The sequence below is a fragment of the Dipteris shenzhenensis genome, chromosome 2, assembly GCF_047967505.1.
Source record: "Dipteris shenzhenensis isolate YYH24624 ecotype China chromosome 2, Dip_SZ_1.0, whole genome shotgun sequence".
Lineage (NCBI taxonomy): Eukaryota > Viridiplantae > Streptophyta > Polypodiopsida > Gleicheniales > Dipteridaceae > Dipteris > Dipteris shenzhenensis.
In genome coordinates this window covers 685,751-709,114 of record NC_141597.1, presented here as the reverse complement: position 1 = coordinate 709,114, position 23,364 = coordinate 685,751, and the positions used below count along the sequence as shown (strand labels likewise).

Below are 23,364 nucleotides of genomic sequence, written 5' to 3'. Positions count from 1 at the left end.
TGTGCTGTACATTTTTGCTAAAGTATCCCATGCTTTCTTTGGCATACTTGCATCCTGAATATGCACAATCATAGAATCTGAAATACTGATCGAAAGCCAGTACATAACTTTTCTGGCTCTCTCATGCCATCCTTTAAATGCCTGCATTTCTTGTTGATTGGGAACATTAGAAAGAATTGGTTCTTCTTCATTCCTATAATGAACTCCCAATAGCCTTTTTCCATAAGGAAATTCATCATTCTAAACTTCCATGCCTGGAAGTTGTTCTTGTCAAGCTTTTCAGTGACAATCTATGAAAGAGAATCAGATGCCATTATAGAACAGTGTAAAATATTCTATTACTGCAAAAAAACACAGCTTTTGCCTCACACGGGCAGATCTGCAAAACTGATGAAAGTGGTATTTGACCACACAGTCACTTCCTAGTGATGATTTTGCATCAATAGGCAACAAGGATGATTCTACAACTCCCAGTATCTCTGCACACAGGCATACGATGCAATTTCTACAGCACTTTTCACCGACCTGCAGAGCAGTGGCCACACAGTAAAAAATATGGCCTTTTTTTGAGTGCTTGCGAAGAACTTCCGCCTTCAAAATGGCCACACTGCGAAGGGCATCTCAATCTTAGACAGTGCACTCTTGCACTTTCGACTGTGCTACCTGCAGAGATTTGCTCCCAAACTCGAAAAAGGAAAGCAACACTGGTCCTCTTACTAAGACACTGCAAACTTGGTTTGCTTTCTTGAGCTCCTTACCACGAACCAGGCTCTGATACCATGTGAAGATAGTGGGAGAGAGGGAAGGAGTCTCACTTGTGGCTTTCTCACATACACAATGGGGGAATACACACAAAGGTGGAGGCTGAAAACTGTTTTCCTCTTCTTAGTTGTGTAAGCCAAAAGAACTCTAGTACAAAGAAATAGGAGAACCCTATATGTGGGTCTCAAACCAAACTCAGCTAACTAAGGTGGCATACTAACTGAGCCACAAACTAGAGTACATAAGGATAGCTGTCATCCAGCTATTATTCGTGCATGGTGTACCAACCGTATCTACAGCTAACAAGTCGGTGACATAAATGCACAATGGTCACCCTGGCATATCATGAGTGGAGCTCGATATCTCAACAGAGCACGGTATATACAAATGTTGAATCTTGAACTAGTATCAACTGAAGCAATAAGCATATATGGAGTAATACCTGCAGGCTAAATCTGGATGCTAATGAGCCAGGTCTTCATGGGGTTGCAAACTGGCTTAGCAAGTTGCTGGAAGAAGTCGTGTAAGGAAAGCACGCTTGTAGAGGGACCAGTGTCTGTTGCAAGAAAGTATAACTTGCATTGGGTGAGATGTTAACCCACTTTCCTATCCATGGAGTCAATAGAAGCCTGCAACTTTTTACAATTGTCAGTGATTATTTTAAGATGGACACGGATGTCAATGCTGATGCCTAAACTTTCAAACTGGTCCATGCACATAGGGCGTTGCATTGCCAATCTACTAGAAGGTTGGAAAGGAGGGGCTAGAACAGAAAGTGTAGTAACAAGTGTCTTCCAAAAGGGAGAAGGAAAAAAATAGGGAGAAGAATCATGTACACTATGAGGAGGCCTAAAAATGGATGGACCAGAATATTGATCTGCTGGAAGAAGACGATAGACTAGAGTGGCGAGAGAAGAATCTGAGAGTTCTTCTGAAGTCTTAAAGTCTTTGGTATGTCTCTAGTGCAATTCTATTGAATCCTCATCCTTGGGCTTTGCCTCGGTCGGAACTACGCCCAACAAAGGGGGCATGTACTTTTGGAAGAGGAGGTTCCTCTGGTGTATCATCAGAGCTACTAGAAGATATTTCGATGTCAACATGGAAGGGGCTGCATTGAAGAGGATAATTCATGAGGCTCCAAACATTGGGGTCATCTTCATCAGACCTTATAGAGCAGTAGTAGTCATGAGAGTAATCATAGGAATCATGCAGCTGACAATGGAGGCACTGCTGAGTGTCAGATTTAGAACACTCTAGGATTGATTCATTCGAACTGCCTTGTGATACAACCTCGCAGCGCTCAAGATGGTCGACCATATAAGCAAAGAAACCTTTTAATTGTTTCTACTGAGGATTCCGAGGCTTTTTGGTGCAGTCACGGGCGAAATGGTCTTTCTTGCCGCAAATAAAACGTCCAATGGACTTGACCTTGCAAAATGGCAGCGAAGAAACCGTTGTGGGCATCTAGAGTAGCGCCATCTCCAGTGGAACTTGCAAACCTTTGGGAAGGCCGTGGAGCCATAGGCACATTTAGAATGTGGAGGCTTGGAAAATGTAGTAGGCGAGTAGAAATTGTAATGGCCTACGAATTGCTCACAAATAGCAGGAGAGGCATTACCAATCGTTTTTAGCATCTTTAGAGGTAGAAGATCTAGGCCATTGGACAGGTCGAACCATGAGCCTTGGATGTATGCATTCAGATGCTATGATGTTCTCATAATTTGAGTGGGACTCGGCCTTATGATTGACCGACTGATAGTCCATCTCCTACTCAGCTAGCATAGGGAGAGCATGAAACTTGAACCTTGTGACTTCAGCATTGGTCTTGCCATAAAGGATACACTCATCCTTTGTATTTACATGTCTAGGAATAGCAAGATTAATAGTAGACACTAAATAATTGACAGAACGGACAAGGATTGCATAGTGTTCAGACTTTGGTTTCATAGATAAACCCTTAATCTGTACATATAAACGAGGTGCGGTAAACATATGAGGACGTTCAATGGCGAAGAACAACTTGTAAATTATGACAAATGGTGGATATGAGACAGGCATGCAAAGAACCACGGCGGTAAGGAGTGGAAGTCAAATTGAAGACAAGAAGGAGGGAAAGCTAAATATATTGCTCAAGAAAACTGAAGTATACAAGCTCTGCAAGGCAGACTCTACCTTGCAAAGGAGCCAACGATGCTCATATATAGAGACAGCTGAGTGGCTTCTGAGTGGCTCTTCATGATCGCACTATCTGAGTGGAGGTTGAGCTATGATCCACTTCCTTGTGAGCGAATCATTTGTACAATGACAAGACATAAAGGTGAAGGTCTTACCTCGGACCTTGTGCAGTGTCTAATCACCAGATTACATATTTATCTCTAAAGAATCTTTGTATATTGGTCATGATGAAGGTCTTATCCAAAGTGGAAAGTGTCTAATCATCATGACTTGGATAGAGACTCACTCAATGTGGGGTCCATTCCCAATGGGAAGAAGTAATCCATCGAGCTTGCCAACAATAAGGAGCACCTTCACGGGACAACATATTAGGGAGAACATTGGTGCTGCCCTTTATTTACTCGATAGAAAAGTCGTACATGGTAAAGAATTCCTACCATCATGCAAGACAGCCATGACCAATCTGTTTATCAATGCAGCACGTGCATAACATTTTGAAGTTCTAGTTATCTATCCTAACAATGAACTCTCGATTAAAAATGAAAAGCTCAAGCTTCTAAATAGCGTGCTTAATCGCAAGGATCTCCTTCTCAATTGAATGATAATTTAGTTCTGCTCCTTGAAATGTTCCTGAGTGATAGGCATAGAGGATCTCCTAGGTTGGAGCATGCTCAAGCAGAACGACACCCTAGAAGTGGTCTGAAGCATCTGTTTCAATAACCAGGGTACCAGAAGTAGAAGGGATGTTGAGAGTTGGCAGATGTTGTACATTTTCTTTGATATGTTGAACTGCTTGAGTTTGGGCCAAACCCCAGGGAGGACTATCTTTTCGAAGGCATAGTTGAAGATGAAAGTGGTCTCTAGCAAGCTATTCATAGAAAGGAGCAATGTGGTTTAGGCACCTGAGGAATCATTGCAATTGGGTACGATCCCGAATCTCATCAAGAAAGGCTAAGAGGGCCTTAAAGACATGGTCCTGCATTTGGATGGCTCCCTTACGTATGTGGACGCCAAGGAATTCAATTTTCTCTTGGCCGATGGTAATCTTTTTGGCTGAGAGGGCCAATCCTTTGGCTTTAAGCATATCATACACAATCATTAAATGTTTGAGGTGAGACTTTACATCTTTGCTGTAGACAAGAATGTCATCTATATATACAAGACAGAAAGAGTGATATGGACTGAAAATGGAGTCCATAAACTTCAAGAACTCTAGATACTGGGGCAGTTTCAAGACCAAATGGAAGAACATTCCATTGGTAGAAACCTTGGGAAACCATGAACCCTATTTTATGGTGGTCTTGAAGCTGGAGGCCCTAACTTGCCAAAACCCTAGCTTCAAGTCAAACTTGGAGAAGATGGCTGAACCAAATATCTTTTGCATCAAGTCTCTTTATTTGGAATAGGGTAAGAGACAGAGAGTAAACATTTGGAATAGGGCTTCGCAGGCTTCTATTGACTCCGTAGATAGAAAAGTGGGTGAACATCTCACCCAATGCAAATTATACTCTCTTGCAACAGACACTAGTCCCAAGCGTGCTTTCCCTACACGACTTCTTCCAGTAGCTTGCTTAGCTAGTTTGCAACCCCATGAAGACCTGGCTCATTAGTGTCCATATTTAGCCTGCATGTATTCTCCATATATGCTTATTGCTCTTGTTGATACTGGTTCAAGATTTAACATTTACTACGCTCTTCCCTCCAAATGCTAGCAAGAATCAGAGCCCCATGATCAAATGAGAGGATCCACCATGGGTGGTAAATTGATCGCTTGGAAAAAGATTCGCATCAAATATTGCCATTTCTCTAGCTGGACACTCTACCACTATTGATTTCTATAAGCTCGAGTCACAAGGAGTTGACCTTGTTATTGGCAATGACTTCCTCAACCATCACCTTCCCTTTGGCTTCTCTACAAGTAAGATGGTATTAACCATCCAAGGTATGCTTGTTCATCTTCCTGCCAGGGAACATCTGAAGAAGGTTTTGAAGCCTCTTGAAGAAGATTTGAAAATAGTCCACCAGTGCTCCTCTCCATTTTCCCTTGATTATGTTAAGCCTCCTCTGGAGTATAACCCCATGCCTATGGCCTCCCCAATGCCTTCACCAGCAACATTCAGACCCCAGGCAATTGACGATGCACATCGCCTTCTTCAGGGAACAGAGTTTGATGCACAATGCCCTCTTCAGGGAGCAGAGTTAGAAGAATATATCAACAATCTTCTCCAAGAAAATGAGTAGAAGAATCTACATGGCTCCACGCATACTCTACATCTTCTCTCTTCCCTACAAGATATGCAAGAAAAGTTTCTTCGTGATTGCAACAGCGAGTCTCCTATCGTATTCAAGCGTATCTTCCAACATCATGTCCCTCTCCCCCTACGAGAAGGATCCAAACCTTTCAAGGAGAGCGCGTATGGTTTCACACAGAATGATAGAAGGTTGTGCAATCAGGAAATCCAGGAACTCCTGGATATGGGCCTCATCTCTCACTCCCAGTCTGAATGGGCAGTAGTAGCCTTCTACATCAACAAGCACTCCGAGCAAAAAAGGGGTAAGAAATGGCTGATGATTAATTACAGGCCGCTCAAAAAATGTTTACTCTCTGTCTCTTACCCTATTCCAAATAAAGAGTACTTGATGTAAAAGAAATCTGGTTCAGCCATCTTCTCCAAGTTTGACTTGAAGGTAGGATTTTAGCAGGTCGGCCTCTAACCTGAAGACTGCTACATAAAACAGGGTTCATGGTTCCACAAGGTTTCTACCAATGTAATGTTTTTCCATTTGGTCTTAAAACTACCCCGATAGAGTTCCAGAAGTTTATGGACTCCATTTTCAGTCCATATCACTCTTTCTGTCTTGTATATATAGATGACATTCTTGTCTAGCAAAGATGTAAATTCCCACCTCAAACATTTAATGATTGTGTAGGACTTGCTTAAAGCCAAAGGCTTGGCCCTCTCAGCCAAAAAGATTACCATCGGCCAAGAGACAATTGAATTCCTTGGCATCCACATACAAAAGGGAGCCATCTAGATGCAGGAGCATGTCCTTAAGGCCCTCTTAGCCTTTCCTGATGAGATTCAGGATCACACCCAATTGCAAGGATTTCTCGGGTGCCTAAACCGCATGTCTCCTTTCTATGAACTACTTGCTAGAGACCGGTTTCATCTTCAACTATGCCTATGAAAAGACAGTCCTCCTTGGGGTTTGGTCCAAACTCAAGCAATTCAACATATCAAAGAAAAGGTACAACATTTGCCAGCTCTCAACATCCCTTGTGCTTTTGGTACCCTGGTTATTGAAATAGATGCTTCAGATCACTTCTAGGGTGCCGTTCTACTCGAGCATACTGCAACCCAGGAGATCCTCTGTGCCTATCACTCCAAAACATTTCAAGGAGCAGAACTAAATTATCATTCAATTGAGAAGGAGATCCTTGAGGTTAAGCGCACTATTCAAAAGCTTGAGCTTTTCATTCTTAATCGAGAGTTCATTGTTTGTACAGATAACTAGAACTTCATAACTTTTTGCACGCGCTGCATTGATAAATAGATTGGTCATGGCCATCTTGCACGATGGTAGGAATTCTTTACCATGTACAAATTTTCTGTCAAGTGGAAAAAAGGCAACCCAATGTTCTCCCTGATATGTTGTCCCATGAAGGCACTCCTGATTGGCAAGCTCGGAATGGCAAGCTCCTGATTGGCAAGCTCGGAATGGTGGATTACTTCTTTCCACTGGGAATTCTGAGTGAGTCTCTATCCAAGTCATGATGATTAGACACTGTTCACATTGGATAAGACCTTCATCATGACCAATGTACAAAGATTGTTTAGAGATAAATATGTAATCTGGTGATTAGACACTGCCCGAGGTCCCAAGTAAGACCTTCACCTTTATGTCTTGTCATTGTACAAATGATTCCTCACATGGAAGCGGATCACAGCTGAACCTCCACTCAGATTGTGCTATCATGATAGCCACTCAGAAGCCACTCACCTCTCTCTATATAAGAGCATCCTTGGCTCATTTGCAAGGTAGAGTCTGTTTGCCTTCGAGAGATTATATACTTCAGTGGTGTTGAGCAATATATTCAGCTTCCTTGCCTCCTTTCACTTTTAGCTTATTAAGATCCATCCTGATTTTACCATTAGTCAGAATATGCCCTAAAAATCATATCTTTGAAAAAAATAATTCACTCCTTTTAGCATTTATAAACAACTAATGCTCTTTTAATAGCCCAAGTACAATCCTCAAGTTCTCCCTAAGTTCCTTCTCATCCTTATTGAATACAAGAATATCATCGAAAAATGTACCAACAAAAGACCTACATTTTTGAAATATCCGGCTCATCGTCCTATTGAAGATGGATGGAGCCTTACTCAATCCAAGGGGCACTACCAAATACTCATACAATCCTTGGCTATCCTAAAGCTATCTTATGAACATCTTGTGGAGCAATTCGTACCTGATGGTATCCACTTTTTAAGTCAATCCGATTGAAAAACTTAGCTCCTTTTAGACTGTCTAGGATTTCATTGATTCTTGGTATGGGAAAATGATTCTTCATCGTCATCTTATTCAATGCCCTATAATCAACACACATTCTCCAAGACCCAACCATCCTTCTTAAAAGAGAAAAGCATTGGCAGACAAAATGGGGAACTACTGGGTCTGATCAATCCATGCTCCAATCTATGGTCTTACATTGATGTCAAATTTTTTTCCTGAGTATCCATAGAAGAGATAACTTATTGATGGCATGCATCCATTCCTGAATTCAAAGAATCCATGGCAGAAAAATATTGTTGCGACTCATCTGTAGGAGAAAGAGGCTCCGACTTATCCTCCTCAATGCAAACCTCAATTGAAGTAGGCATGCCCATATGGTCCTCAGTATGAATAGCATTTGGCATCTGTGAGTCATGCATAGACTTATCATGCTCAAGTTGACAGTCTAGTAACATAATAGAAGTATTATCAGCTTGAATAGTTGCAGAAGTATCTTGTACAAGAGAATCCTAAGAAGTTGAAAACATTATTGTCGATGTAGATAACACTCTCCAAGCTAGATGTTTGCCACTACCCAATACCATCTTCTCCTATCGTGAGGTCTCTGCTTTGATTTGTATTGATCTTTTAGGGTAGTACCCTGACAAAATATAAAGAGGGGAGAGGAGAAGAGTGGAGATGAGAAGAGAGGGCACAGCTAGAGAGCACACCACAAATGACTAACTGTACACTAGATTTAGTTGAAAATGTACAATATATACAAACCCATTTAGGGTTAGGGTTAGGGTTAGAGGATCTAACCCTTTCCTTTATAGCACTCTATTGGGTTAGTGCTATGCACATATGATCACATGATGGTGCTATGTACAAGTGATCACATGATGTTGAGCGTGAACTCTCAACACCTTCCCTCAAGATCAACATCATGAAGTAAGATGATGATTCTCGGGAATCGAGGAAGGAATGAACATTACATTCCATCATACCCCTTTAATGGGAATGTCCTTCCTTTGTGTCAAACCAAGAGCTAGTCGGTGTTTCTTGAATAGCTCTTTACCGAGTGGTTTGGTAAAGATGTCTGCATCATTCTCTTTACTAATCATAATGTTGTAGTGTGATGTCACCAAGTAACAGTCTTTCTCTGATGAAGTGCTCTCTGACATCAATGTGCTTTGTCTTGGAGTGATATACTGGATTCTTGGCCAATGCTCGAGCCGATTGGTTATCATAGTATATTGTTGTTGGCTTTTAGTCATCAAAGTAATCTGTTTCTGACAATATTCTTCTGAGCCATATAGCCTCACATGCACCTATAGTGATTCTTGCTGATTACCTTCATTTTATACAGTTGTATATGGAAGCACTTTAGTTGAGTACCTTCGCCTAAAGGTTGCCAATTGAGGACAACTGTTTTAGTGATGGAGGGAATGTAACACCATGGTTTCACTTTGTCTATATTTTTGGGATATTATTATTTGAGATCTCATACTCACTAATTACATGTGTATAATTTTTGTGGTAGGACTTCATTTTCTAGCTAGTCATCTTTAGCTCTACCATGTGCACATTTTAGTTACAACTCAAAATACTCTCTTATCATGGTTGATCACCATGTATGGCTATCTTTAGTATAGCATAAGTCACTTTCCTATATGACTTCCTCAATTCATCGCTTTTAATGCGTTCAGTTCAACCAATCTCTTTCTATGTGACACCAATATAATATATCATTTCCAGTAAGGATCATGATGGATATTTAGAAATCCATTTGAGTCACATTAGGTGGTAGGATGTTTAGAAATCCATTTCACTCACATCACATGATGGATGTTGGAAGCTAGTGCATGGGGTGGACTTCACCATACGAAGTTATTAGCCAAATGATTGTCTTACCAGATCACCCGGGATATATCAAACCTATTACACAAATTGAAAAAATCCATTAAATTTTGATTGTATTTTAGGGTTAGGGTTTAGGGTTTAGTATTTAGGGTTAAGGATTTAGGGCTTAGGATTTAAGATTTAGTGTTTAGGGTTTTGGATTTATGATTATGTTTTTAGGGTTTAGGGTTTAGGGTTTAGAAACTAGGGTTTAGGGTTTAGAATTTAGCATTTAGGGTTTATGATTATTGTTTTAGGGTTTAGGATTTAGGATTTAGGTTTTAGATTTTAGGGTTTGGGGTTTAGTATATAAGATCATGAGCTTAGAGTCTAGAATTTAGGGTTTAGGATTGAAAATTAGGTTTTAGAATTTAAGTTATAGGGGTTAGGGTTTAAGGTTTAGGGTTTAGGGATTATAACTGTTATATAAGTTTAAGAGCTTAGATTGTATAACCTAAGATTTAGGGAATTTATGTTATATGCTTTCCAAAGTGTTTTGTTTATAGGTACGATCCTTTGCAAAGGCTTTACTTTAAGTAAGTATAAGTCTACCTAGTCAAAGTATCCTACTGAATAGGGACAAGCACATAGGCTAAAAGCACACCGATTCATATTTTCTTACATTCATGCTGCATGGTATATCAGAAGGTACAATCCTTTGCAAAGGCTTCACTTTAAGTAATTATAAGTCTACCTAGTCAAAGTATCCTACTGATTAGGGAGAAGTACTTAGGCTAAAAGCACACCGATTCATATTTTCTTACATTCATGCTGCATGGTGTATCAAAAGAAATGAAAAAGTATGTGATAAGAAATATTCAGAAGAAATATTTATTCCATATCATGGACACCATGGATATCTGGTGGTTGCTAAAGTAAAAAAATGATATGGATGCAATGATACTGTAGTTTTGTGCAAAGCCTTAAACTTTGTTTAAGGCTTTTGCAAAGTATTACACATAGTAACAAAGATAAGTAAGTATGCTAAACCTCTTCTAGATTCTATGGCTTTAAATACCTACCTTATAAATGCATTATCTAATTTTTCATTCTTCGACTAACTAACAAGTATTATACACATGAAAGAAAAGCATATGTGCTAAAAGTACGTGTGTAAAATCTAATATTTTCTTATTTTTTAAATTAATTCAATTCTTTAATTGACTACTTTTTAAAATTGAAAGGTTATTAGTATATAATCTACATAATTTTAAATGTTATTAATGTATAATATTAATAATTTATATATTTATTTAAATGTATATAATAATTAAATGATATTTATATTAGTTTTTAAGTTAATAATGTATAGAATAGCAATATATTCACTAATTCTTCATTGTTTTAAGAATAAGTATTATATAAAGCACATATGCTAGAAGACCTCCCTTTCAAGTTATATTTTTTAAATTAATGTATTTATATATTTATTTATATAATAATTATATTAATTTATAGATTAATAATATATATATTTAACAAAATTATATTTTAATATTAGTTAATAAAAATTTATTATGATATGGAGTAAAAATATTATAAATGGATTTCTTATATTAATAAAGTGTCATGAGAAGAGTTTTTTGGAAAGATTTATGATTAAATTTTGTTTTGAAGTTGTTGCATGCGCAATAGGTAGTGAGGTTTGAGTGGTTTTGAGGTTGAGAGAGAAATTTGTAATAAAGTGTCGTGAGAAGAGTTTTTTGGAGAGATTTATGATTAAATTTTGTTTTAAAGTTGTTGCATACGCAATAGGTAGGGAGGTTTGAGTGGTTTTGAGGTTGAGAGAGAAATTTGTAATAGATTGTTTTTTTTTGTTGAGGGGTTTTTTGGAGAGATTAATGATTAAATTTTGTTTTGAAGTTGTTGCGTACGCAATAGGTAGGGAGGTTTGAGTGGTTTTGAGGTTGAGAGAGAAATTTGTAATAGATTGTTCTTCTTTTATTGAGGAGTTTTTTGGAGAGATTTATGATTAAATTTTGTTTTGAAGTTGTTGCATACGCAATAGGTAGGGAGGTTTGAGTGGTTTTGAGGTTGAGAGAGAAATTTGTAATAGATTTTTTTTTTTGGGGAAAAATTGTTGCGTGCCCAATAGGCTAGGAGAGAAATTTTTGAAAATAGGTTGTGAGAGTTTGACCGTCATCACCTTCTTTTCTTCTTCTTCCTCCTCATGCTTTCTCCTCTGCCCTAAGGCCTCACTTCGTGTCATGCCTCTGCATCTATCTAGACCTGCACTTGTACTCCACCATTTCCCCTTTCCATCTCTTGTCTTCACCTCATGCTTCTCCACCTCGGCGTTTTTCCTTTCTACCTCGGTATCTCTTCTGCACACACCTCTGCGTTGCCACGGGCTTCTGATTGCTCTCTTGACCTTGCCCCAGTGCCCAAATCTCCACTTGCCATTCCACTATGCCTTCCATGCTTCTATCTTGAACTTGTTCACCGTTTTTCATCACCTCTACTCCCTTTCCATCGTTTGTGCCTTGAGCACTTACCCGTTTCATTCCTGTGCCTACCGCATTTTCATTGGTCACCTGCACGCCTTCAGCATTTTTCTAACTTTCCTTTGGGCCTACCACGTCACTTGGTCTTGGGCTTGCACCTTCCGTGCTCCTCATCCCACCCTCCTCACACTTGAGCGTTTGTTTAATTTGACTTTGGGACAATGGCACTGCTCTTCGTTTCTTTCACGCCTCCCGCACCTCTCGTGCCTCTCGTCTCCGTCACTACGCCTTTCACGCCTCTGGTCACTGTTATCGTGCTTCTCGCGCCTCAGGTCTTCACTATGGTTATAGCATCTCAGGGGTTCGCACCACCTATTTTCACCAATGCACCTCTCGGGTCATTGCTTCCACACCTCGTGCCTTCCGCGCCGTTTCCCATGCATCTCACGACTCCTGCGCCGTTCACTCGGGGCTTTGCACCCTCCATGCATCTCACGGCTCTCGTGCCGTTCACTCGGGGCTTCGCACACTCCGTGCTACCCACTTGGGGCCTCGCATCTTCTGTGACGTCCATCGCCTCGGTTGGACCCCAAGTCACCTGTTTGTTGATCATCCTACTTGGCGCACATCTCACACTCCCACGACACGGTTCTACTTCCCTGCTTCCATTAGTCATCCCTTTTGTCTCTTTGGCCATTGTTTCAGATCCGGTTCTCCTTTCTGCTTGGGCCTGCCACCATACCTGACTCCACCTGCGCCTTTCTTCCTCCTCCGAGTCCTCATCTTCACTTTCACTTTCCGAGCCGCTCTCTGACTCTCGCTGTTTCATCCTCCGTTTCACTCCCGGACTCCTCTGTATCATCCTCCAACTCCTTCTTCACATATAGATCCATCACCAACTTAAACACCACCATGAACTCATAGCGCCACCTGGCCGTTTCACCTCGGTGTCATACGGCTAGCCATTCCAAGTACCCCATATCCTTGCTCAGGAGGACATTCACCCACTTTGGAACTGCCCTCATCACATCCACTGTGGCTTCCATCTCTGGCTTCCCACTCCTCATCACCCATAGTATTGCCTCCTTCCCTTGTGCGTAAGATTGACTTTGCCCGTCACGTGATGCAATACCTCGATACAGGATCCGCCTCGAAGGCTCGCGATACCTTGAGGTTTGCTCTGATACCAAGTGTAAGGGCCCGATAGTTCTGGACTTAGTCTCCGGTTGTGAGCACCTTATGTCGGACCCATTTCCGAGTCCCAACCTCCCTTACTGTCTCTTTTTGATACCAAATCCCCTTTATGCGCAGCTTAGCCAACACGACCCCTAGCACGGGCCATTTGCCGTTTATCCCACTTTACCATGCCCCACTGGGCAAGCCCTTGGGCTTCACGTTCTTCGGTCTGCAGAATCACACGGGTCACCAAGACCCCTAGGAATGTCCACCGCGCAACATCTTGATCAGCCCATGTTTCTTTCCTGGTTAATGGTCATTACATGGGTCGGCATGTTTGACCCCTTCGGGCTCACCTCGAGTCCCGGTTCAGTACCCAAACAGTTCACGGTTTATACAATGGTATGGAGAACACACATGGCCCTCACCGTTCCCCACTCACTTTCACATGCCCTCAACTCGTCCCACGTTTTGCTTTCCCGTGCGTGCACTTCAACGTGCACCACAAGATCACAACCCACAAGATGGCATGATGACGTTACTTGCAAGACGGTACTAGATGGAGTGCCAAACGGTCGCTAGAACGCGCTTGATTGCAACAGAAAGTATTTACAAGCAAGAGGGAGCATAAAGGGCCACTGACGTTTTCCTCATCCAAAACAACCTCGTATGAGAGAGCACTATCCTCCATATAATAGTGGCTAGCCACTAGGCACCGCAGCGCCTCCCTTTGCCCCAAAACGGTCCGAACACTCACGGTAGGTCAACCCTAACGTTGACTTCCTTATAATAGTTGTGAGGGACTAGGTCTTCGGGCCTTAGTTTTTCTTCCTATGCAGTGGATATTTCTTGACTCGGCCCCCTCACCTCAGGCGCACCTAGGACTCACTAGCCCTAGATGCACCGGGAGCTATTCTCAGCTCGTTTGCGTTCTGCGATGCCTCTGCGTTTTCCAACCAAAACGGGCCCTAGCACGTCCGGCACCTAGACAGCCGTTTCCACTCCCAACCACAACGCATCCTCCCCTAGACCCCGACGCCTCTGCGTTTAGCAGCCAAAACGGGCCCTAGCACATCCTGCCCCTAGATGATCGTTTCCACTCCCAGCCATAGCGCGTCCTCCCCTAGACCACCGTTCACGGATTCTCTGATCCTCACGCCCCTTTCCTGGGCCACTGCTCCTCAAATGGTTCCAGCTCCCCACTTGTATCCCGGCCTACCGGTGAAGACACACAGACTCACGGGCTTGCGCAACACCTAACCTTCCTTGGATAGGATCCTCGATTCATAATTCACATGGAATGCCCACCACGCGATGTTCCACCTTTAGCTTAGCTTGCTTAGAAGGTTACACAACGGTTCACGAATATTTACAAGGGTATGAAAGGAATGGGCCGCTCACCGTTCCTTGCTCACTTTCATGTGCACTCACACCCTTCCCACGTTTTGCTTTCCAATGTGTGCCCACACAAGTGCACCACGAGATCACAACACGTAAAATGGCCCGAGACGTTACTTGCAAGAAAGTACTAGAAAGAGTGCCAAACAATGCCTTGATAATGCTAGACTGCAAGAAAGAGTATTTACAAGCAACTGAGTGCACGAGGTGTGTAAAGCCCGCCACGAGTGGTGCGCGCTTCATGCCTCAGCCGACATGATGGCATAGGTGGGCCATCGAAAGCCCGCTCTTGTGCCATTGCATCGGCTTGCACTGACCAGCACCCCGCATCGAGCGGTGGACCAGCTCTCACCGTTCCGCATCCGATCGGGGCGCACCCGCAGCCTCCATTCGCTTCCCTCCTAGCAATTTCAAGCACTTTTTAACTCTCTTTTCAAAGTCAGGACTTTTCATCTTTCCCTCGCGGTACTTGTTTGCTATCAGTCCCTTGCCCGTATTTAGCCTTGGATGGAATTTACCACCAGCTTAGGGCTGCATTCCCAAATAGCCCGACTCGCCAACGGCACCTTGCGAAGCAACAAGGTCCGAGCTCGACGGGGCTCTCACCCTCTCCGACGCCTCTTTCCAGGGGACTTGGGCCCGGTCTGTTGCAGAGGACGCCTCTCCAGACTACAATTTGCGTGGCGAGGCCGCACGATTCTCAAGCTAGGCTCTTTCCGGTTTGCTCGCTGCTATTAGGGAAATCCTCGTTAGTTTCTTTTACTCCGCTTAGTGATATGCTTAAACTCGGCAGGTAGCCTTGCCTAATCTGAGGTCCATGTTCCAATACGGGGGGAGCTCGTCGGCACTCGCACATGCACCTCTGGGCGATTCATCTGCAAACTACTGCCCCATGAGGGGCGGACCACCCTTGTGACACCTCGCCACTCGGTGCCATAGATCCATTTCAGCCGACCGCACCACCCCAGAGAGGCATCATGGATGGCTAGCTCCGCCGCTCGGCCCCTCTCAAAGAGGAGGGGTTAGGGGTGTGGTTGTGGTGAGGACGCTCAGACAGGCATGCCCTTGGACAAGTCGTGGATGCAAGTTGCATTCAAAGACTCGATGATTCGCAGAATTCTGCAATTCACACTATGTATCGCATTCGCTGCGTTCTTCATCGTTGCAAGAGCCAAGATATCCGTTGCTGAGAGTCGTTTTTACTTGTGTTACATCCTCCACGAGGGAGGGAGATCAGACCGTCGCATTTCTACGGTGCCTCGCACCCCCCATGAAGGGGGCGAAAGGTTTATCATGCAGCCCCGTGCTGAGGCACGGAGGAGGGGGCTGCCCGTGCAGCAGACGAGGGAAGATCCCCAACCCTGCTGCACAGCTGACGGGCCACCCGACCTGATGCCACGCCTACTTTCGCCCGGCTTCGGTAGGGAGGGTGGCGCTGACAGTCATGCCTTTGAGTGCGGCCCCTCGACATTACGTCCATGGTTGACAGTGTTTCAAACAAATGTGTGTCAATGATCCTTCCGCAGGTTCACCTACGGAAACCTTGTTACGACTTCTCCTTCCTCTAAATGATAAGGCTTAATGAACTTCTCACAACGTCACCGACGGCGAACCACCGGCGTCCCTACAATTCGAAAACTTCATCGGACCATTCAATCGGTAGGAGCGACAGGTAGTGTGTACAAAGGGCAGGGACGTAGTCAACGTGAGCTGATGACTCGCGCTTACTAGGAATTCCTCGTTGAAGATCAATAATTGTAATGATCTATCCCCATCACGATGAAATTTCAAAAGATTACCTAGGCCTCTCAGTCTAGGTCGTAAACTCATTGAATTCATCAGTGTAGCATGCGTGCAGCCCAAAACATCTAAGGGCATCAGAGACCTGTTATTGCCTAAAACTTCCATGGCCTAGATGGCCATAGTCCCTCTAAGAAGTTGGCCACGAAGAGGATCCTTCGTGTAACTAGTTAGCTGGCTAAGGTCTCATTCGTTAATAGAATTAACTAGACAAATGACTCCACCATCTAAGAACGGCCATGCACCACCACCCATAGAATCAAGAAAGAGCTCTCAATCTATCAATCCTTACTATGTCTGGACCTGGTAAGTTTCCCCGTGTTGAGTCAAATTAAGCCGCAAGCTCCACTCCTGGTGGTGCCCTTCCGTCGATTCCTTTAAGTGTCAACCTTGCGACCATACTCCCCCCGGAACCCAAAAACTTTGATTTCTCATAAGGTGCTGGCGGAGTCATCGAAGTAACATCCGCCAATCCCTAGTCGGCATCATTTATGGTTGAGACTAGGACGGTATCTAATCGTCTTCGAGCCCCCAACTTTCGTTCTTGATTAATGAAAACATCCCTGGCAAGTGCTTTTGCAGTAGTTCGTCTTTCATAAATCCAAGAATTTCACCTCTGACAATGAAATACGAATGCCCCCAACTGTCCCTATTAATCATTACTCCGGTTTCGAAGACCAACACAATAGGACCAGAGTCCTATCACGTTATTCCATGCTAATGTATTCAGAGCATTGGATTGCTTTGAGCACTCTAATTTTTTCAAAGTAACATCGCCGAATCCACGTCCCAAAACCAACTAAGGCCAGGAGCGTCTCCCCAAAAGAAAGAATGGAGCGACCAATGCACACCAAAAGATGCGGACTACTCACCCCACCCTGAGATCCAACTACGAGCTTTTTAACTGCAACAACTTAAATATATGCTATTGGACTGGAATTACCGCGGCTGCTAGCACCAGACTTGCCCTCCAATGGATCTCGTTAAGGGATTTAGATTGTACTCATTCCAATTACCAGACTTGTAAAAGCCCAGTATTGTTATTTATTGTCACTACCTCCCCGTGTCGGGATTGGGTAATTTGTGCACTTGCTAGCCGTTTCTCAGGCTCCCTCTCCAGATTCGAACCCTAATTCTTTGCACACAATGTGGCATGCGGTTGTGGGAGGCAACCCACCCCGGGAGGGTGAACCGTGCTCATCGACAAGGGCCAAGGCACACCCTGCCATCCAAAGGCATTTCGCTTGCCCACAAAACGCGTCACCTACACATGCCCGGGTACCGCACAAGGTAGGTCCACCGGCACACGAGGGTCACGAATGGCAGCCCAAGCACCTTTCATGTTGCCTTGCCTATCGCACTTCGGGGCTGAGCCGAGGCGACCCAATGCCATTAATGGTCGGATCGCCCGTTCCGAAACACACCCATTTAGAGTGACTGACAACCCCCAGGATCAAGTCCTCACGGAGCTGGAACCCATCAATGGTCTATCGCACAAGGTTCACCACCATCTGTAGGTATAGAGGCCACAATGTCCATCCGCGATGGGAAGCACTGACGAAATCCTTGATCATACAGTGCCCAAACGGTGGCATGCCCATCTAAGACGCTACTTGCAGTCCCTCATCGCCTACTAGATCGCCGACTGCAACGACCGTGCCCAATCTCGCAAGACGGGCATGCACGAAAACGGCCAAAACGTTCGGTAGAGAGGAGGGTTCACCCACCCATGGAGCCTTCAGTAGTCACAAGAGGGGTGGGGGACCAGATGCCTCACCACACCACGACCCTCGTTCAATGGTCGGCCTTTGCCCACAAGCAGGAGAACCACTCCCCATAATATAGTTGTAAGGGCCCGGTAGTTCCGGACTTAGTCTCCGGTTCTGAGCACCTTACATCAGACCGTTGCCGAGTCCCAACCTCCCTTTATGTGTCTTTCTGATACCAAATCCCCTTTATGTGTAGCTTAGCCAAACACGACCCCTGGCATGGGCCGTCTGCCATTTATCCCACTTTGCACCACGCCCCACTGGGCAAGCCCTTAGGCTTCATGTTCTTTGGTCCTCAGAGTCACACGGGTCACCAAGACCCCCCAGGAGCATCCACTGCATGACGTCCTACTTAGCCCACATTTCCTTCCTGGTTAACGGCCGTTACATGGGTCGGCACGTTTGACCCCTTTGCACTCACCTCGAGTCTTGGTTCGGTACCCAACGGTTCACGGTTTATACAATGGTATGGAGAACACACATGGCCCTCACCGTTCCCCACTCGCTTTCACGTGCCCTCAACCCGTCCCACGTTTTGCTTTCCCATGCGTGCGCTTCAACGTGCACCACAAGGTCACAACCCACAAGATGGCATGATGACGTTACTTGCAAGACGGTACTAGATGGAGTGCCAAACGGTCGCTAAAATGCGCTTGATTGCAATAGAAATTATATACAAGCAAGAGGGAGCATAAACGGATACTGACGTTTTCCTCATTCAAATCAACCTCGTATGAGAGAGCACTATCCTCCATATAATAGTTGTAAGGGCCCGGTAGTTCCGGACTTAGTCTCCGGTTGTGAGCCACTTACGTCGAACCTGTTGCTGAGTCCCAACCTCCCTTAATGTCTCTTTTTGATACCACAATCCCCTTTATGTGCAGCTTAGCCAACACGACCCCTAGCATAGGCCATCCGCTGTTTATCCCACTTTGCACCACGCCCCACTAGGCAAGCCCTTAGGCCTCACGTTATTCGGTCCACAGATTCACACAGGTCACCAAGACCCCCAGGAACGTCCACCGTTCAACGTCCTGATCAGCCCACATTTCTTTCTCGGTTAACAGCCGGTATGTGGGTCGGCATGTTTGACCCCTTTGGGCTCACCTCGAGTCCCAGTTCGGTATCCAATGGTTCACGGTTTATACAATGCTATAGAGAACACACATGGCCCTCACCGTTCCCTACTCGCTTTCACGTGCCGTCAACCTGTCCCATGTTTTGCTTTCCCGTGCGTGCGCTTCAACGTGCACCACAAGATCACAACCCACAAGAAGGCATGATGATGTTACTTGGAAGACGGTACTAGATGGAGTGCCAAACGGTCGCTAGAACGTGCTTGATTGCAACGGAAAGTATTTATAAGCAAGAGGGAGCATAAACGACCACTGATGTTTTCCTCATCCAAATCAACCTCGTATGAGAGAGCACTATCCTCCATATAATAGTTGTGAGGGACTAGGTCTTCGGGCCTTAGTTTTTCTTCCTATGCAGCGGATATTTCTTGACCCGCCCCCCTCACCTCAGGCGCACCTAGGACTCACCAGCCTGAGATACACCCGGAGCTATTCTTAGCTCTTTTGCGTTCTGCGATGCCTCTGCGTTTTTCAACCAAAACGGGCCCTGGCACGTCCTGCACCTAGATGGCCGTTTCCACTCCCAACCATGACACGTCCTCCCCTAGACCGTGATGCCTCTGCGTTTACCAGCCAAAACGGCGGGCCTTGGCACGTCCTACCCCTAGACGGCCGTTTCCACTCCCAGTCATAGCGCGTCCTCCCCTAGACCGCCGTTCACGGATCCTCTGATCCTCACGCCCCTTTCCTAGGCCACTGCTCCTCAAACAGTTCCGGCTCCCCACTTGTATCCCGGCCTACCAGTGAAGACACACAGACTCACGGGCCTGCGCAACACCTGACCTTCCTTGGATAGGATCCCCGATTCACAATTCACATGGAACGCCCGCCACACGACGTTCCACCTTTAGTCCAGCTTTCTTAGAAGGTTACACAATGGTTCACAAATATTTACAAGGGTATGAAAGGAATGGGCCGCTCATCGTTCCCTGCTCACTTTCACGTGCACTCATGCCCTTCCCACGTTTTGCTTTCCAATGTGTGCCCACACAAGTGCACCACGAGATCACAACATGTAAAACAGCTTGAGACGTTACTTGCAAGAAAGTACTAGAAAGAGTGCCAAACGATGCCTTGATAATGCTAGACTGCAAGAAAGAGTATTTACAAGCAACTGAGCGCACAACCACATGTTTACGTTTTCCTGCTGGACAAAACCTCACATGTAGGGGAGACCATGACCTTCCATATACTCTCCACGGCTCCAAAAGAGCTTGAGCTCTGTCTCAAGCGTGGAGATTTCACAACCAAAAAGCCTAACCCCAAACAAGATTCACTCGAGAGGGTGGCCACACGATGCACACAAGAGCCTAACCTCGATTCAGGAACGCCCCGAATGAGTGGCCACACACCCACTAGCTACCTCAATGTCAAACTTTGCCTTCTCCTCATAATGGGGGGCACAAGTTGACGTGAAACAATATTGTTACACATGGATGAATATTTACAACACGGATAGAAGCATAGAAGTTTTAATTGGAAGCACAAGTCCATGCTCACATAGATAATCTTGAGTGCATTCGGCCGGGGAGTTTGGAATCAATACACAACCAAGATAGTGTCTCGTGGCCAAAATTTCCACCCTGCGTGAAGTGTATGGTCTAGACGTACTCTGCGGCGCTGGGCCAAAATTTCCAACCCGCCCATAGCATCACCTTGTAAGAAAGCCCCAACGGCAAGATATATGCCACTAAAGCACCAATGCGTAGGTATGTTGCACCAGGCCAGTATTTCCAACCTGCCTGCCGCATCACGTTGGCGGAACACCCCAACGGCGAGATATGTGCCATTGACGAGCCGATGATGAGGTATGCTACGTCTAGCCAGTCTTTCCAACTTGACTGCAACATCACGTTGACAAAACACTCCAACGGTGGAATATATGCCATTGAAGTACCGATGACGAGGTATGCCGCGCCAGGCCAAACTTTCCAACCCGATGGGGGCGTGGGTGCGCGGGGCACGGTCAGGGGCATGGCAGCGTTGTGTTGGAGGCGTGGGTGCATGGGACGTGGTCGGGGGTGCGACAGTGTTCCGTGCGCCACACGTCGCGAGCCAACTCGGGAGTCTAGGGCGCCACTATGGGACAAGGGCGCGGCGATATCGGTTAGAGGCGTGGGTGCACGGGGCATCATGGGGGTGCGACAGCGTCGGTTGTAGGCACGGGTGCGTGGGGCATGGTCGGGGGCGACGTCGGGTTGGAGGCATGGGCGTGGCTGAGGGCATGGCAACGTTCGGGGTACCACGCATCCTGGCGCGACTCACGAGCCCGAGCCACCACCATGGGACAGGGACACGGTGGGGTCGGGTTGCCACGATGAGGGGTGCGCAGGGCATCGTCGGGGGCGCGGCAGCATCGGGTTACAGTCGTGGGGGCATTGGAGGCGTGGGCGCATGGGACGTGGCCGAGGGCGCGGCAATGTTTGGGGAACCATGCATCCCGACTCGACTCGAGAGCCCGAGGTGCCATGGGACGGGGGTGCGGCGGCGTCGGGTTGCTACGACAAGAGGTGCATGGGGCAAGGCTGAGGGTACAACAGCATTAGGTTGCAATCGTGGGCGCACAGGACATTGCCAGGGTGCAACAACATTCGGGGCACCACTTGTCGCGACCCATCTCGGGAGCCCAAGGCACGACGGCGTTGGGTTGGAGGGGGGTGCGCGGGTCGCCGTCGGAGGCGCGACTGCATCGGGTTGGAGTTACGGGTGCACGGGGCATGGTCAATGGACGCGGCAACATCGGGTTGAAGGTGTGGGCACGTAGGATGTGGCCGGGGGTGCGGTAGCGTTCGGGGCACCACACGTCGCGACGTGACTCAGGAGCCCAAGGTGCCACCGTGGGACGGAGGCACGATAGCATCGGGTTGGAGACGAGTGTGCGCAGGTCGCGTCGTCGGGGGTGCCACAGCGTTGGGTTGGAGGTGCGCAACATGGGGCGACGTTGAGTCGGAGGCGTGGGTGCATAGGGCGTGGCCGGGGGCGAGACAGTGTTCGGGGTACCACACGTCGCGACCCGACTCGGGAGCCCGATGCGCCATTGTGGGACGGGGGCGCAACGACCTCGGGTTGGAGGTTGGGCTATGTGGGTCGTCACTGGGGGGCACGGCAGCGTCGATTTGAAGGTGCGGGCACGTCGAGCATGGCCGAGGCTGCGACATCGGGTTGGAGGCGTGGGCATGCAAGACATGGCCGAGGGTGCAGTAGTGCTCGGGGCACCACGCGTCGCGACCCGACTCGAGAGCTCGAGGTGCCACCGTGGGACAGGGGCGCGGCAGCGTCGGGTTGGAGGCGGGGCTGCACAGGTCATCGTCGGGGGTGCGGTAGCGTCAGGTTGGAGGTGCAGGCACACAGGGTGTGGCCAGGGGCACGGCAACCTCGGGTTAGAGGCATGGGCGCATAGGTTGTGGCCGAGGGCATGACAGCGTCATGGGTGCTCGGGGCCTTGCCGCATGTTCTGACCCAACACGGGAGGCCGAGGTACCACCGTGGGATGGGGGCACGGTGTCATCAGGTTAGAGGCGTGGTTGCGCGAGGCATCGCCGGGGGCACGGTAGCATCGGGTTGGAGGCGCGGCTCCATAGGTCATGGCCGAGGCACAGCAGCATTTGGCACACCACGCATCCCGACCCGACTAAGGGGCCTGGGGTGCCACCGTGGGACAGGGCGTGGCGACGTTGGGTTGGAGGCGTGGGTGCACGGGGCATCGCAAGGGGCATGGCAGCATTTGGGGCACCACGCATCTCGACCCGACCCGAGAGCCCAAGGCACCACAATGGGACGGGGTCGCGATGGCATCGGTTTGGAGGCATGGGTACGCGAGGCATCGTCTGAGGGTGCGATAGTGTTCTTGGTGCCACGCGAGTGCTCGGGGCGCCACGCATCCCGACCCGACCCGAGATCCCGAGGCACCATCATGGGATGGGGGTGTGGTGGCATTTAGGTGCGCAAGGCATCGGGGTGACGGGGGTGCTCAGGGGCCAAGACGTTGCGGGTGCATGGGGCATTGATGGCGTCATGGGGGATGGGATGCTACAGGTGCGCGGGATGTCACATCGGGACTACGACGGGGGGTTAAGACACTGCTGCAGGTGCGTGTGGCATTGCGAGCACGATCATGGCATCGGGAGGTTATGAGTGATCGCGTGATATTGAGCGTGGCATCAAGACGTTGCGCGATGGGGTCCTTGGCAACACGTGCGCACGGGTATTAGGGTGTGCGCGACAGGAGAGCGTCGGCCGGGCGTATTGGGTGAGGTCGACGGTCAGGGATACCAAGGCGTGGCAAGACCGCTAACCTCGGGGGCCAAA

At 46.9% G+C, this 23,364-nt stretch overlaps 1 non-coding gene and 1 pseudogene across 1 annotated transcript; both read right to left on the bottom strand.

Annotated features, from left to right (window-relative positions):
- Positions 1-15,394: 15,394 nt before the first annotated feature.
- Positions 15,395-15,546, bottom strand: LOC147904184 (5.8S ribosomal RNA). The gene has a single exon (XR_015543661.1). It is a non-coding gene; the product is annotated as a 5.8S ribosomal RNA (ribosomal RNA).
- Positions 15,547-15,860: 314 nt separating this feature from the next.
- Positions 15,861-17,465, bottom strand: LOC147904183 (18S ribosomal RNA; annotated as a pseudogene).
- Between the last annotated feature and the right edge of the window lie 5,899 nt (positions 17,466-23,364).